Here is a 17,594-nt window from a genome sequence, read left to right on the forward strand (position 1 = left end):
TAAGGGATTTAGAGGAAATCTTCGTATTAAGATTTGGTTATCCAGTAATTAAGAAAATTAGAATCTTCTTTGATTAAATGCAATAATCTGTTTCGATTGCTCTGTCGGATATTTCACTATAAATGAACTTCCCATTATTTCCATAACTCTCCTCTTTTATACTTCAATTCATATTTCCGAAACATTTGTCAAATTATCAGATGTCACTGAAAAAGATAAAATTATCAAGAAAATATATTTCTGATTTTGTTTAGAGATTTAGTAGAATGTAAGAGTCGTTTAACATGACACATGATGACTGTAAGGTCTGTGAATCACGTTCCATTAGAAACTCAGCATGACTTACTGTAATATAATTACGTTGATCAAGTGTCATTATATTATATTAACTCATGCTTCAGTTCCCAACACTACTTTAAAAACATTCATATTTTAAATTTGTATTTTTCGGAATTTAGAAACTAAAACAGTTTCCTTTATAATGTAACACTGATAGTACAAAGAGATAAATGGTTTCAGATAAGAATAGTTATGAAAATATCTTCAGAAATATCGAGGATATTTATAATGAAAGATACGATGATATCTTAGAATTTATAATATCGAAGGATGATGGAGAAAGATTTGTCCGTAAAGGTTTAGAGTCAGGAGTAAGGTATTCGTTAATGACTTCAGCATATACTGAATCATTTGGATTCTTTGAATGCAGGTTTAGTCTTTGTGATTTGTCCACAGCCTTCTTTATAGTTTGCTCAATCCATTTTCCAGTTCCAACTTTTCTCATCTTTTGAGCTTCTTCAGCCACTATTCTTTATCATCAAAATTTCGACTGTTAAGATCGTTTACAGTTTTTGCTGCTTCATTCAGCTTTTTCAACATTCAGAGTATCGATTCGCAGACTGGGTGCTTTTCAGACTTACAGAATTGAAGGTCATATTTCTAAGAGATAAATGTTATATGTATACATATAACTGTTGCTGTAGACATGCTGCGAGATTCGAGATTGATGATTGATGATTCTCGGTATTTGGTATGGCAATTATTGTTACAGGATGTAGATGAGTATATGATAGAGTTTTAATGAACAAATATAATGGTTCTTCGGAGAGTCTTAAGCCAATGGGTAATGGAGTTGCTGGTAAGTTTACTGTTAATGTGGTGGGATATAAATGGTTCTCCGATAACGATAACGAAAGGAAACTGATATATCACGGTTATAATAAGGCTAATTCGAATGAAAGTCAAAATTGTCTTGTTGGAGCTGTGACAAAATTGGCTAATTTGGAAAGGGATTGTACGGCTATTTTCGGTAATAACAACGCCAAATGAGCTAGCACATATACGTGTTAAACGTTTACTCAGGTTTCAAGTGTTTTTCATGTGCATAACTATATGCATCAATCTTTTCTTCCGTAGATAAAGTGCGGTTGATTCATCCTCTCGATTGAGGTGTTTTCAAGAATCATGAAAGGTTTGAACGCAGATTGTAATCGTCAAGATTCAAATGAGGTTTAAGATGAAATCAAGTGGCAAACTTGAAGAAATGTTTAGTTTCATATGTTATAATCAATATTTTAATTCATTTTAATTGTCTAATGTTATTAATCTACAGTTAGCAGTCCACAATTTATAGTTCAACTACTCATATATAGTTTAATATATAATATTCTAATTAATTAATACGTGTCGTGACCCATTATATACATGTCTCAGACTCGATCGCAACTCAAAGTATATATATTATTTAGGAATCAACCTCAACCCTGTATGGCTAACTCTAGCATTACTGCATATAGAGTGTCTATGGTTATTCCAAATAATATATATAGATGCGTCGATATGATATGTCAAAACCTTGTATACGTGTCTCGATATTTAAAGTGAGTAAAATAAATAACAGAAATTAAATGACGATAAATAAAATTGCGAAAATTAAAATTGCGATAATTAAATTGCGATATATAAATGTAATAAGGAATTAACAGTTAGCTAGGAACAGTTAGCTAGGATTTTGTTAGCGTGGATTCTTAACAAAAATTTTCATAGTTAATTTGTTTGTTTCTAACAAATTTTATTTTCTCAAATGTTTTCTTCATTATGCCACTTGTTGGATTCTGATAGGTCAAAATCCAAATATGAAATTGAATGAAACTGGTTATTCTGCGGTGAACGGATTTGTATATCTGTGGATCTAAGTAGGATAGTAAATGACTGTTGAATCAGATTGAAAAAATGTACAGTGTAACTTATTAATGTGAAATCTAAATATTTCTAGGGCATTACCTACCCGTTAAAATATTTTCACCATTAACAGTCTGTACAAAAGAATTTTTAATTGCAATCTTTATGAAAATATACTTACATATATATATTTTCTTCAGATGTAATCGTGGATTTAATGAGTCAATATGATATTAAACTCATTTAATTTACGGTTAAATCTAGAGTACATAATCTCTAAAACATTAGAGATTACATAATCATCATGTCGAACGGAGATAAATGATGTAGATCGATTCGTAGAACGATGATTATGATCGAGGTACATAATGAGATGTTGAGGCGTGTGATGTTGAAACTTGGGTTATTGTTGGTACTGGTATTGATGTTGGTAGTACTGTTGGTGCTGGTGATGTTGCTGAAGCTGGTACGTTTTGCACCATATTTTCCAAGGCTACAACTCGGGCACGAAACTCGTTGACTTCTTCTATTATTCCGGGATGATTGTCGGTCGGAACAAGCGGATGAATAAGGTCTAGAATCTGAGATAGTATATAATCATGACGAGATACTCTGAAAATGAGAGAGAAAATGGTGTCTCGAACAGGTTCGCCGGTAAGTACTTCAGGTTCTTCACCAAGAGGTGAATTTGGTTGGTGGAAGGGATCGCCTTCTTCGCGTCTCCATTGATTAAGTCGACTACGAACCCATCAGATGAATTGAGGATGGTTGATTGGTTGATTCATTCCGGTCACACTGCTTTCGGAGCTTGAGTGGGACTCCATATCGAAATCCGAGGGACTTGAACTAGTGGCGAGTTCCATTTCGTACGATTGAATAAAGGATTTTTTGATATGAAATGATTTTCGGCTATCGGATGGTATTCTAATTACATAGAATATCTATATATATATAGAGTAAAAGATTTCGTAGATTACGAAGGAATTTACGGAATATGTCAGGCAAAGTTTACAGTAACAGAAACGCTAAGATGTGAATTAGCAGATACGCTAAGATATGCATTTTATCTATACACTATTCATGCAATCAATGCAGTAAGATGTGTCTAGACTAAGAATAATAAGCAGATAATTTTCTAAGGATGATAAGGAGATGATTTTCGACTAGAAATGATAAGCAAAACTTTTTGTTATGCAGACACGGTCAAAGTCCAGACTCACTAATGCATCTTAACGACTATCAATTAGACACATTAATGCAAGACCTGGTTCGCTAAGACCACCGCTCTGATACCACCTATAACTACAGTGGGGATAACCACCGTCCCACCCAGTGCCTTAACTATCCGGCTACCACTGAGTGTACCTCAGATACTGATTTTAGGGCTCGCCTCTCGGCTACTGCCAACCCTCGTAAGGGACCGAAAGGAATAAGAGCCAATGCTTTGCCACAGGTCACACTGTGAGAACCTCCTTTTTGACTAACCCGCCACATATGGACGCGGTTATACCAGCTCTGATACCACCTATAACGACCCGTCCTAATCCATCTGGACGGATACATTACATTTGGTTACATCGCGAGGTACTTGACCTCTATATGATACATTTTACAAATATTGCATTCGTTTTTAAAAGACAAACTTTCTTCACATCGAAAGTTGACGGCATGCATACCATTTCATAATATATCCAACTATAATTGACTTAATAATAATCTTGATGAACTCAACGACTCGAATGCAACGTCTTTTGAAATATGTCATGAATGACTCCAAGTAATATCTCTAAAATGAGAAAATACACAACGGAAGATTTCTTTCATACCTGAGAATAAACATGCTTTAAAGTGTCAACCAAAAGGTTGGTGAGTTCATTAGTTTATCATAAACAATCATTTCCAATAATATAATAGACCACAAGATTTCATTTCCATTTCTCATAAATATACGTCCCATACATAGAGACAAAAATCATTCATATGGATTGAACACCTGGTAATCGACCTTAACAAGATGCATATAGAATATCCCCATCATTCCGGGACTCCCTTCGGACATGATAAATTCGAAGTACTAAAGCATCTGGTACTTTGGATGGGGCTCGTTGGGCCCGATAGATCTATCTTTAGGATTCGCGTCAATTAGGGTGTTTGTTCCCTAATTCTTAGATTACCAGACTAAAAGGGGCATATTCGATTCGATAATTCAACCATAGAATGTAGTTTCGATTACTTGTGTCTATTTTGTAAAACAGTTATAAAAGCAGCGCATGTATTCTCAGTCCCAAAAATATATATTGCAAAAGCATTTAAAAAGGGAGCAAATGAAACTCACCATACGATATTTTGTAGTAAAAATATGCATACAACGATACTGAACAATGCAGAGTTGACCTCGAATTCACGAACCTATATCAATTATATATATTAACACATTGTAATCGAACAAATTTATATATGTTATTATTAGTGATATAATTATTATATTAATAAATTATATGTTTCATTAATAACTTAATTAATATATTTATTTTATATACTTTTAAATAATAATTAATATTTATCATAAGAGTATTAATTTAGTTTTGTTAAATATACCTTTATATAAGTAATTTTTATTGTAATAATAATAATATTAATAGTAATATTGATAATAATAATAATATAGTTGTAATAATACTAATAATGATACTAGTAGTAAAAATGATAATATTAATAATAATGTTAAAAATAATAATATTGATGTTAAAAATAATAATAATAATAATAATAATAATAATAATAATAATGATAAAAATAATAATAGTAATGATAATAAAATTAGTAATAATAATGATAATAATAGTAATGATAAAGATAATAATATTGATAAAAAAATAATATTTTATAAAAATCATGTTAATAATAATAATAATAATCATAATGATTATCTTAATAATATTAATAATAATAATGATAAAAAAATATTGATCCCATCCCACCATAGATATAGATAAAGATCCCTCACTCGATAAAAATAATACTTAATACAATACTCCGCAATTTTTACGCTTGAAAATTGATTTGGTTTAACCGACTACATCGCAACTCAAAAGCACAGTCCAACTAATTGTAAATTATTATTACTTCGTCCCCATTGTTATTTGTTATAAAAGATACAAGTCGAACCTGACTTGCTGTAAGGAAATGATATTTATAATAATAATAATAATAATAATAATAATAATAATAATAATAATAATAATAATAATAATAATAATAATAAGATTAATACCCTAATTTGTCATCGTCATGTATTCGCCGTTTATGATTATGATCAAATCGTAATAATCCAACCGTCACGTCTCATTCATCATCGTATATCATGATCATACATACACCATCATTAATTACCATGATCATCATGATCGTCATTAACGATTTCCATTTCTATCGATTATCTTATTATCATAATTACGTTTCATCACCATCTTCTTATTCATTATTATCATCGTGATTTATTTTAAACTAACATCACCATCATTATTCACTAACATCTTAATTTATTTTATTGTGCTCATCCGTTCAGCCCAAAAGAAACGAAGCTCGAAGTTAGATCACAACCCAAACTATAATTATCTAAGCCCAATTCCTAAACAAAACAGGCCCCAAAAGAGAGAAAACACCAAGTCCGTTTAACTGCTTTTATGAAACATGTTGTCGGTGTTTTAGTCTTGTTAACAGGGACTGACACAAGCAAGTTGCAGCAGCCAGTCATACTATCTTTATCACCATTATAAAACAGAAAATCAAAAGCAGGAAAGAGGCGTGGTTGTATCAGTTTATTACGGTTGTGGTGGTTGTTTGGTATTGAAACAGAAAACATCAATATACACCAACATAGCAGTGAACAATCACAGGTAATGTGGATTCAGTTTGATCAGGAATTCATAACAAAATTAACAGCCATCTTTAGTCTTTATCATCAATCTTCGTGTGGGTTTGTGTTGTGTTGTGTAAACAGCGACTAATAGCAGTGGTTTTGGTTATGATTTGAACAGCAAAACAAGAAAAAGTGGTGTTCAATGGTGGTTGTTTTACGGTCACGATGGTTTCACGGTGGTGGGTGTGTGTGATGGTTCCTTGGTTCGAACTTCGTTTAGAAACGAGAAAGATAGATAGAGAAAGAGAAGAGAGAGAGGTGTAGGGTGGCGATTGTGGTTGTGAAAATGGTTTGAGTGTGGCGGTTTTCCGGTGACAAAACCCAACAGTAGTTGCAGGAACAATAACAGAAAAATTAAAGTGGGTTTTTGTGTTTAATGATGATGGAAGGTGATTGAATATAATGGTAGTTGTTGGTGGTGGTTGATGTTGGTGTTAAGATTTTAGAAGGTGGTGATATATGTGGATTGTGATGACCTCCGGTGGTGATGTGGGTTTATGGGTTAACCGAAATAATAGCAGAAGCATACGGTAGCAATAGCTTGGTTCCACAACGATGGCTCATTAACTTCGTTATTGTTGTAAAGGAACCAAAAATGCAGCAGTAACATAAACGGTAGGTTAGTAGTAGCCATGGATAAAGTGTTTGTTTGAAGGTGATAATTTGTTATGATTTCTGGTTGGATGGTCAAACAAAAACTGAAACAATCAACTAGATATATGTAGTTCGGTTTGCTTGAATAGGAATAAGAATGAAGTAGAAATAGTGGCGGTTGGTTGTAGAAACAGGAAGACAAATAGTTCGAGCATTTGCAGGAGGTGATAGTTGTCGGTGGTGTGTATATGTTGGTGATTGTTAGCAAAGAAAGTGGTGGATGGTTCACAATGAAACAAGGAAACGATTATGGTGGTGTCGAGTCTTGTAGAACCATGGTGGTTCTTGGTTACATATAAGAGAGAGAACGAGAGGGATGATGAAAGATGATAGTGGAGGTTGTAGGGTGGTGATAGGACGGTTGTGGTCACAGAGAATAAGGGTGGTGAGGGTTGATCCCTAATGTCACATATATGTATTCATATATATAGATATAGATATATGAATTGTAATAATTATAATATTTATATAATTAATAATAATAATAATAATAATAATAATAATAATAATAGAATAATTTTTAACTCTAGTGAATGATTGAATGAACAAACGTGCCTATCAATAGTTCAGCAGCCCACAGTCTTAATTTTGGATATATCATCGTGATCCGTTGTTAAATCAGTGGCGGATAAAAGTCTTCAGAAAAATCTCAAATTTTTACAGTAATTATATTTATTTATTTTAGTCATTATGGTATAAAATTTAGTCATTAATTATTAAATAAAAATTACATCAAATGTCCCTCTCAATTTTGGGTAAAATATAAAAAGTGTTAAAATTTAATAAATAAATCCTAAATACATTTTTAGTAAGCCTAAAATTTATAGAACTCATTTTCGGATCACCGTTTATTTTTAAAAAATCACATAAGTTCGTTTTTAACTTGATTAATAACTATCAAGATGACAAACGAGTACTACGAGCGTTTATTAAATAAATTTTAAATCTTATATATATATATATATATATATATATATATATATATATATATATATATATAGTAATATTATATATTATTTTTATTTACACAAATGAATTAAATCACATAAGTTTCTCTTTCATATTTATATATTTATATTTAAATATATATGTATTTATTTACAGATAGTGGTTCGTGAATTGTCGAGAATAGTCGAAGGTCAAATGAATATTTGAAACACAGTTCAAAGTTTTTGAGATTTCAACATTACAACCTTTACTTATCGTGTCGAAAACATTAAATCATTTGAAGATTAAGTTTAAATTTGATCGGAAATTTCCGGGTTGTCACAGTACCTATCCATTAAAGAAATTTCATCCCGAAATTTGATTGGAATGGTCATGGCTGACAATAAGTATGTTTTAATGACGCATACAAGCTGAAAATTAGAGTTTTATCACCATTGAGTAATATAGATAAAACAATTTGATTACGCGAAGAGTATAAGTGAAACTATAACAAAAGAATGAAATGAGTAAATGCAAGTTCGTCTTAACTGGTGACGTTGTCACGGTTGATTTCCGGAATTTAAGGGATTTAGAGGAAATCTTCGTATTAAGATTTGGTTCTCCAGTAATTAAGGAAATTATAATCTTCTTTGATTAAATGCAATAATCTGTTTCGATTGCTCTGTCGGATATTTCACTATAAATGAACTTTCCATTATTTCCACAACTCTCCTCTTTTATACTTCAATTCATATTTCCGAAACATTTGCCAAATTATCAGATGTCACCGGAAAAGATAGAATTATCAAGAAAATATATTTCTGATTTTGTTTAGAGATTTAGTAGAATGTAAGAGTCGTGTAACATGACACATGATGACGTTAGGGTCTGTGAATCATCACGTTCCATTAGAAACTCAGCATGACTTACTGTAATATAATTACGTTGATCAAGTGTCATTATATTATATTAACTCATGCTTCAGTTCCCAACACTACTTTAAAAACATTCATATTTTAAATTTGAATTTTTCAGAATTTAAAAACTAAAACAGTTTCCTTTATAATGTAACACTGATAGTACAAAGAGATAAATGGTTTCTGTGAAGACCCGTCCTAATCCATCCGGACGAAGTCCATATCGATTATAAACGATTCACAACAGTTGATTACATCGCGAGGTACTTGACCTCTATATGATACATTTTACAAACATTGCATTCGTTTTTGAAAAGACAAACTTTCATTACATCGAAAGTTGACAGGCATGCATACCATTTCATAATATATCCAACTATAATTGACTTGATAATAATCTTGATGAACTCGACGACTCGAATGCAACGTCTTTTGAAATATGCCATGAATGACTCCAAGTAATATCTATAAAATGAGCAAATACTCAGCGGAAGATTTCTTTCGTACCTGAGAATAAACATGCTTTAAAGTGTCAACCAAAAGGTTGGTGAGTTCATTAGTTTAACTTAAACAATCGTTTCCATCATTTTAATAGACCACAAGATTTCAGATTTCCATTTCTCATAAACATACGTCCCATGCATAGAGACAAAAATATCATTCATATGGATTGAACACCTGGTAACCGACATTAACAATATGCATATATAAGAATATCCCCATCATTCCGGGATCCTCCTTCGGACATGATATAAATTTCGAAGTACTAAAACATCCGGTACTTTGGATGGGGCTTGTTGGGCCCGATAGATCTATCTTTAGGATTCGCGTCAATTAGGGTGTCTGTTCCCTAATTCTTAGATTACCAGACTTAATAAAAAGGGGCATATTCGACTTCGATAATCCAACCATAGAATGTAGTTTCACGTACTTGTGTCAATTTCGTAAAACAGTTATAAAAGTTGCGCATGTATTCTCAGCCCAAAAATATAAAGGGTAAAAAGACAAATGAAACTCACGATACTGTATTTTGTAGTAAAAATACATATGACGTCATTGAACAATGCAGGGTTGGCCTCGGATTCACGAACCTATATCAATTGTGTATATATTAATACGTATAATGTAAGTTACAAAATTTCATTTATTAATATGTATTATTTATATATTATAGTTTTGTAGAATTTATTCTAACCTTTATTTTAAAACGTATACTTATATTATATTTTAAGTTATATTTTATATATATATCTATTTTTTGTATATATATCTATAATGATTTACGTTTATATAAATAGTGACATTAATATATTTATATACATATATTTGTGGTTAGTATTGTATTTATGAAATTTTATTAGTTTGTTATGTGAATTATTAATACAATCCTAGTATATACCATAAGTATATATATAGTGTACAAAAGATTTATTTGTTAAAATAATAATTTAGATAATAATGATTTACTAATAATAATAATAATTTTATTAATAATGATAATACTAATAGCAAAAAAAATGAAAATGATAACTGTTAATGATACTAATAATAATAACTCTAAAATAATATTAATACTAATACCATACTTATGTTAATAATAAGGGTTCTAATATTTATAAAATGATAAATGATAATCATAATAATACTAGTAAATATTAATGATGATACTGATAAATATGATATTATTAATTGTAAATGTACTGATGATACTATTATTTATAAACCGGTACAAATTCTAATATTGATGATAATAATATATTTTTATTTCCTTCATAATAATAATAATGATAATCATAATCATAATCCTAATGATGATAAAATACTAAAATGATAAGTTTATTACTAATAATAATATTATTAATACCTATCATAATAATAATAGTAATGTCTATAATACTTTCAAATATGATAACAAGTATGATACTAATAATAACAATAACAATAACAATCAAAACAATCACAATAATAATAATAATACTAATAATAATTAATATATAATAACAATAATAAAATTAGAAAAGAAAACTACCTCACATGAAAAGAGTTTCAAAAAAAAAAAGAAACTACCGTCCTCTGGACTCGATCTCGTGACCACATGCTCACACGCAAACACTCTCGACCATCCCACCAATTCTGATTCTCTGTACTAATATCGAATTTAAATTTTATATATAAACTGTTTTTCTTCTATTCCTCTTCTTCTCCACAAGTCTCATGGATTCAACAAAACATCAATAACCAAAAAAAAAAAAAAATCGGGGTTCCCTTTAAAGCTTCAAAACATTACAGAAAAAAAAATAATTTGGGTTCTAAAATAAAAAAAAATACTAAAGGCCTACTGCAGCGTCGGTTCTTGGAACAAAACAAAAAAAATTGATTTCGTAATAGATAACATTATAGATAATGTTTATAACACGAAATAGTTTTCTAAACATGTATAAAAACTACTGGAATCGTCAATTAGATCAGAAACATATACACGAACGCGAATTGGTCTCAAGAACAATTGTTGACTTTTTTTAAACTAAACTTTGACTTCAAAATTCAAGATCGATATAAAGATTTGAGAGTTGAGATTTTGCAGATAGATTCAAAGAAAGATTTCTAACCTTTCTGCATTTTTAGATTTTGAAACTTTATTCGAAATTGAATTAAGAGAAAAAAAAATTGGAGCGTGCAGAGAAGAAGAAAAAAAAATATCGCTGTGCTCTTTAATCCCATTGGATTTCCTTTTTATTTGATTTGCAATTATACATAATCATGTTGTAATAATAGAGATCGGTTGATAAAAAATGGAGAAAATGTCAACACAGGTTCACGAGTTGGGAGCAGGAAAGAAACAAAAAAAATAATAATAATAGAGATAAAGGATACAGAGGTCACGCGTATAATATAGATCCCTACTTTTTTTTTTAATTAATAATAATAATATATAATAACAATACTATTAATATCTAATAATATTAATAAAATTAATAATAATGATAAATATAATATTAATGATAATAATAATTGTAAAAATGATAATAATAATAATAATAATAATACCATACTAATTATGATAATATTAATATTTTATCGATAATAATAATATTAGTAATAATAATCTAATTTATACATCCAATTTCATCTTTATATGATATAAAGTGATATTATGAATACAAATATTGATATTTGACGATACAAATAACATTACTACAACAACTATATTTGTATTTAAATTTAATTTATTAATATCATCTATTATTATGTAATATTTAATAATTATGTAATATGTATTGTAACATATACTGAATATTATATATTTATGCATTTTAATATAAATATATTATAATATTTATTTACATACTAATTATATTATACTTATGTATGTAATTATGAAAAATATAAATGTTTTATATATGTAAGTATTATATATATTTATTAAAATAGTACATTATTTCATCATAGATATATTATAAATTTCTACATATACATAATATAATAATTATGTATAAAATCATATATATATAGTTATATTTATGTATATATGTATACTACCATATATATAAAATCATGTTTTAAATGTTGAGTAGATGATTAATTATGTATATTAAACAATTAACTACAAAGTATAACATTGTACATTTAATATTTTGATAACGTTGGTAAAATATGTTTGAATCATTTATATACAATATACTATATATATTCAAAATGAAAATCTTTAGTTATTAAATGTTATCTTTTATAATAACAAAATTACTTAATAGTTCATTAATACTAATATAATTAGTTTTATATATAATTATTTATATTTACATTCTTAGTTACAATTAAAGGTTCGTGAATCGTCGGAAATAGTTAAAGGTCAAATGTTATCATGAAATAGTTCAAACATAATGAGACTCGGTTTAATAGACTTTGCTTATCGAGTCGAATCATATAAGATTATGTTTAAATTTGGTCGGAAATTCCCGGGTCATCACAGTACCTACCCGTTAAAGAAATTTCATCCCGAAATTTGAGTGAGGTCGTCATAGCTAACAATAAATATGTTTTCCTGACGAATATGAGTTGATAACTTGAGTTTTATCATCATTGAGTAATATGGATAAAAATAATTTGATTATTCGAAGAGTGCGAATGAAGCTGTTCACAAAAGGATGAAATGAGAAACAAAGATTTGTTTTTAACTTTTGACGTAGTCAGGTTTGAATTTAGAAAATAAGGCGCGTCTTAACTTTTGACATTGCCTTGGTTGAATTCCGGAATTTAAGGGATTTAAAGAAAATCTTGAAGATCTATAAAATCTGATTCTTCGGGATTTATGGAAATTAAGATCTCTTTAATTAAATACGGTGATCTGCCTCGATTACTACGTCTGATATTTCCAGTATAAATTAAGCTCTTCCTTTCCATTATTCTCACCATTCTTATACTTTCTTTCTTAGTTCATACATCCAAAAGATTCTGAAAATGATTAATCCAGTTCTGATCCTTGTCCTCATCCTTACTATCGCAACAATCATTCTCCTTTTCCAACTTCCACCAGAGGAATCTGCTTTCTTCTACTTCGCCCTCGGGATTATAATGTTTTTAATTCTCCCGTGTCTTTATGTTGCGATAAACATTGATATACACGGTTTGTAATTTATGTGTTGTTATCGGACTTTATATTCTCCCTTATATTTCAAAGCTCTATGCTTTTGTTTTCTCTTCCCGACTTCAAGTCAAGCGAATAATGGTCCAGAATTTATAGATATAGAGTTTCGAATGATTATAATGTTCTAAGCATGAAGGAACGTGATAGCACGATTTGATTTTCAAATTTATCAACATCACGGAAGATAGAACCATCAAGAATACATTTTCTTGATTTGTTACGGAGTTAAGTAGGATGAAAGAGTTATGTAACATGGCACATGATGACGTTATGATCTGTGAATCATCACGTTTCATTTAGAAACTCAGCATGACTTACTGTAATATAATCACGTTGATCAAGTGTCATTATATTATACTAACTCATGCATCAGTTCCCATCATTACTACAATAACATTCATATTTTAAGCTTGAAAATTTACAGAATATAGAAACTAACAGTTTCTATATGATGTAATACTGATAGCACGAAAAGATTAATGATTTCAGATAAGAATAGTTATAAAAATATCTCCAGAAATATGGAGGATATTTATAATGAAAGGTACGATAATATCTCAGAATATCTAAGATCAGAGGATGATAGAAACTATTGTCTGCAAGGGTTTAGAGTAAGGAGCAAGTTATTCACTATAGACTTTAGCAGACATTGAATTATTTGGATTCTTTGAAGTCAAACTTATTCTTTGTGATTTATCCACAGCTTTCTTCATAGTTTCGCATAATCTGCTTTTCGGTACTATATTTTCTATTGAATGTTTCCAATATATTGATACACAGGAAGCACGAAGAGGTATATAATTTCGGATTTGAATATTTATGAAAATATCCTCAGAAATATCAAAGATATTGATGATGATATTTTGGAATTTCTAAGTTCGACGGTTGATGGAGAAAGATTTTCCGCAAGATTTTAACATGACTTCGGAGCAAGATATTCTCTAAAGATTTCAACGGATCCAGAATTACCTGAATCCTTTGAATATAGGATTTGGTCCTTGTATTTGTCCTTGGTCTCCTTCATGGGTAACTCAATCTGTTTTTCCATACCCAATTTTCTATCGAGCGTTCCTAACACTCCTTTCTTTATCATCAAACTTTTGTCCGTTTAGACCATCTACCATTTTTCTGATTCCTCTGCATTTAATGCTATGATATCTGAATCATCGGTTATTAATCCGAGGTGGTTTCAGGAGAATTGTGTTTTTAGATGATTAAACGCTGATGGTAATATGATGGAATATGAAAGGTTACCTGGTAACAATAAAAGAGCACGCGTATATATAAACGTTATAATAAGGTTGTTTCGTACGAAAAGTCGAAGTTGACTTGTTGGAGCTGTGACAAAATTGGCTAATTTTGAAAAGGGATCGCAAAGTTGTTTTTGTTAATAAATGCCAAAGGATCTGACGCGGCTACGTGTTGAACTTTTACTCAATTGCCGAGAGTTTCTCAGGTGCATAACTATATGCATAAATCTTTCCTTCCGTAGATGAAGTGCGGTTGATTCATCCTATCGATTGAGGTGTTTTCAAGAATCATGAAAGGTTTGAACGCAGAATGTAATCGTGAAGATACAAATGAGGTTTAAGACGAAATCAAGTGGCAAACTTGAAGAATTGTTTAGTTTCATATGTTATATTCAATATTTTAATTCATTTTAATTGTCCAATGTTATTAGTCCACAGTCGATAGTCCACAGTTGACAGTGCAATCATTCATATATAGTTTAATATATAATATTTGAATTAATTAATACGTATCGTGACCCGTGTACATGTCTCAGACTCGATCACAACTCAAAGTATATATATTATTATAGAATCAACCTCAACCCTGTATAGAGAACTCGATCATTACTGCATATAGAGTGTCGATGGTGATTCCAAATAATATATATAGATGTGTCGATATGATATGTCAAAACCTTGTATACGTGTCCCGATATTTAAAGTGCGTAAAATAAATAACAGAAATTAAATGACGATAAATAAAGTGCGTAAAGTAAATAACAGAAATTAAATGACAATAAATAAAATTGCGAGAATATAAATTGCGATAAATAAATTGCGATAAATAAAATGTAATACGGAATTAACAGTTAGCTAGGAATAGTTAGCTAGGATTTTGTTAGCGTGGTTTCTTAATAAAATTTAATATTGTTAATTAGTCTGTTTCTAATCAATTTTTATTGTGTCCATTATTTCTTCATTATGCCACTTGTTGGATTCTGATAGGTCAAAATTCAAATATGAAATTGAATTTGAATGAAAATAGTTATTCTTTGGTGAATGGATAAGTATCCCGGTGGTTGTAAATAGGATAGTGAATAACTGTTGAATCAGATTCGAAGAATATACAGTGTAACTTATTAATGTGAAATTTAAATATTCATCGGGTATTACCTACCCGTTAAAATATTTTTATTATTAACAGTTTGTACAAAAGAATTTTTAATTACAATCTTTTTGAAAACATATATACATATATATTTTCTTCAAATGTAATCATGAATTTAATGAGTTAACATGATATTAAACTCATTTAGTTTTCAGTTGGAACTAGAATAAATAATCTCGAAAACATTAGAGATTACATAATCACCATGTCGAACGAAGATAACTGATGTAGAATGTCATGTAGATTGATGATTATACTCGAGGTATAGATTGAGATGTTGAGGCATGTGATATTGAAATTTGGGTTGTTGGTGGTACTGTTGGTGCCGGTGATTTGGATGAAGCTGGTACGTTTTGCACCATATTTTCCAAGACTACAACTTATGCGCGAAGTTCGTTAACTTCTTCTATTACACCGGGATGATTGTCGGTTCGGACGAGCGGATGAATGAGGTTTAGAATCTGAGATAGTATATGATCGTGATGAGATACTTTGGAAATGAGAGAGAAAATGGTGTCTCGAACAGGTTCGCCGGTAAACGTTTTAGGTTCATTGTCAAGAGGTGAATTTGGTTAGTGGAAATGATCGCCTTCTTCGCGTTTCCATTGATTAAGTCTGTAGTGACCCGAACTATTCCATGTTTATATATATTAATTGAGATTGATATTTACATGATTAAATGTTTCCAACATGTTAAGCAATCAAACTTGTTAAGACTTGATTAATTGAAATATGTTTCATATAGACAATTGACCACCCAAGTTGACCGGTGATTCACGAACGTTAAAACTTGTAAAAACTATACGATGACATATATATGGTTATATATATAGTTAACATGTTTTTATTATAAGTATGTATCTCATTAGGTATTTTAACAATGAGTTATATACATAAAAATGAGACTATTAATTTAAGAAACTCGAAAACGATATATATAACGATTATCGTTATAACAACGTCTTACTAGGTACATATGAATCATATTAAGATATTGATACACTTGGTTAATTATGTTAAATGATAAGTAAATATATTATTAAGTGTATTAACAATGAAATACATATGTAAAAATAAGACTACTAACTTAATGATTTCGAAACGAGACATATATGTAACGATTATCGTTGTAACGACATTTAACTGTATATACATCATACTGAGATATATTATATATCATAATATCATGATAATATAACAATTTAACATCTCATTTGTTATAATAAACAATGGGTTAACAACATTCAACAAGATCATTAACCTAAAGGTTTCAAAACAACATTTACATGTAACGACTAACGATGACTTAACGACTCAGTTAAAATGTATATACATGTAGTGTTTTAATATGTATTCATACACTTTTGAAAGACTTCAAGACACTTATCAAAATACTTCTACTTAACAAAAATGCTTACAATTACATCCTCATTCAGTTTCATCAACAATTCTACTCGTATGCACCCGTATTCGTACTCGTACAATACACAGCTTTTAGATGTATGTACTATTGGTATATACACTCCAATGATCAACTCTTAGCAGCCCATGTGAGTCACCTAACACATGTGGGAACCATCATTTGGCAACTAGCATGAAATATCTCATAAAATTACAAAAATATGAGTAATCATTCATGACTTATTTACATGAAAACAAAATTACATATCCTTTATATCTAATCCATACACCAACGACCAAAAACACCTACAAACACTTTCATTCTTCAATTTTCTTCATATAATTGATCTCTCTCAAGTTCTATCTTCAAGTTCTAAGTGTTCTTCATATATTTTACAAGTTCTAGTTACATAAAATCAAGAATACTTTCAAGTTTGCTAGCTCACTTCCAATCTTGTAAGGTGATCATCCAACCTCAAGAAATCTTTGTTTCTTACAGTAGGTTATCATTCTAATACAAGGTAATAATTATATTCAAACTTTAGTT

This window comes from Rutidosis leptorrhynchoides, chromosome 7 (assembly GCF_046630445.1).
Source record: "Rutidosis leptorrhynchoides isolate AG116_Rl617_1_P2 chromosome 7, CSIRO_AGI_Rlap_v1, whole genome shotgun sequence".
Taxonomy (NCBI): domain Eukaryota; kingdom Viridiplantae; phylum Streptophyta; class Magnoliopsida; order Asterales; family Asteraceae; genus Rutidosis; species Rutidosis leptorrhynchoides.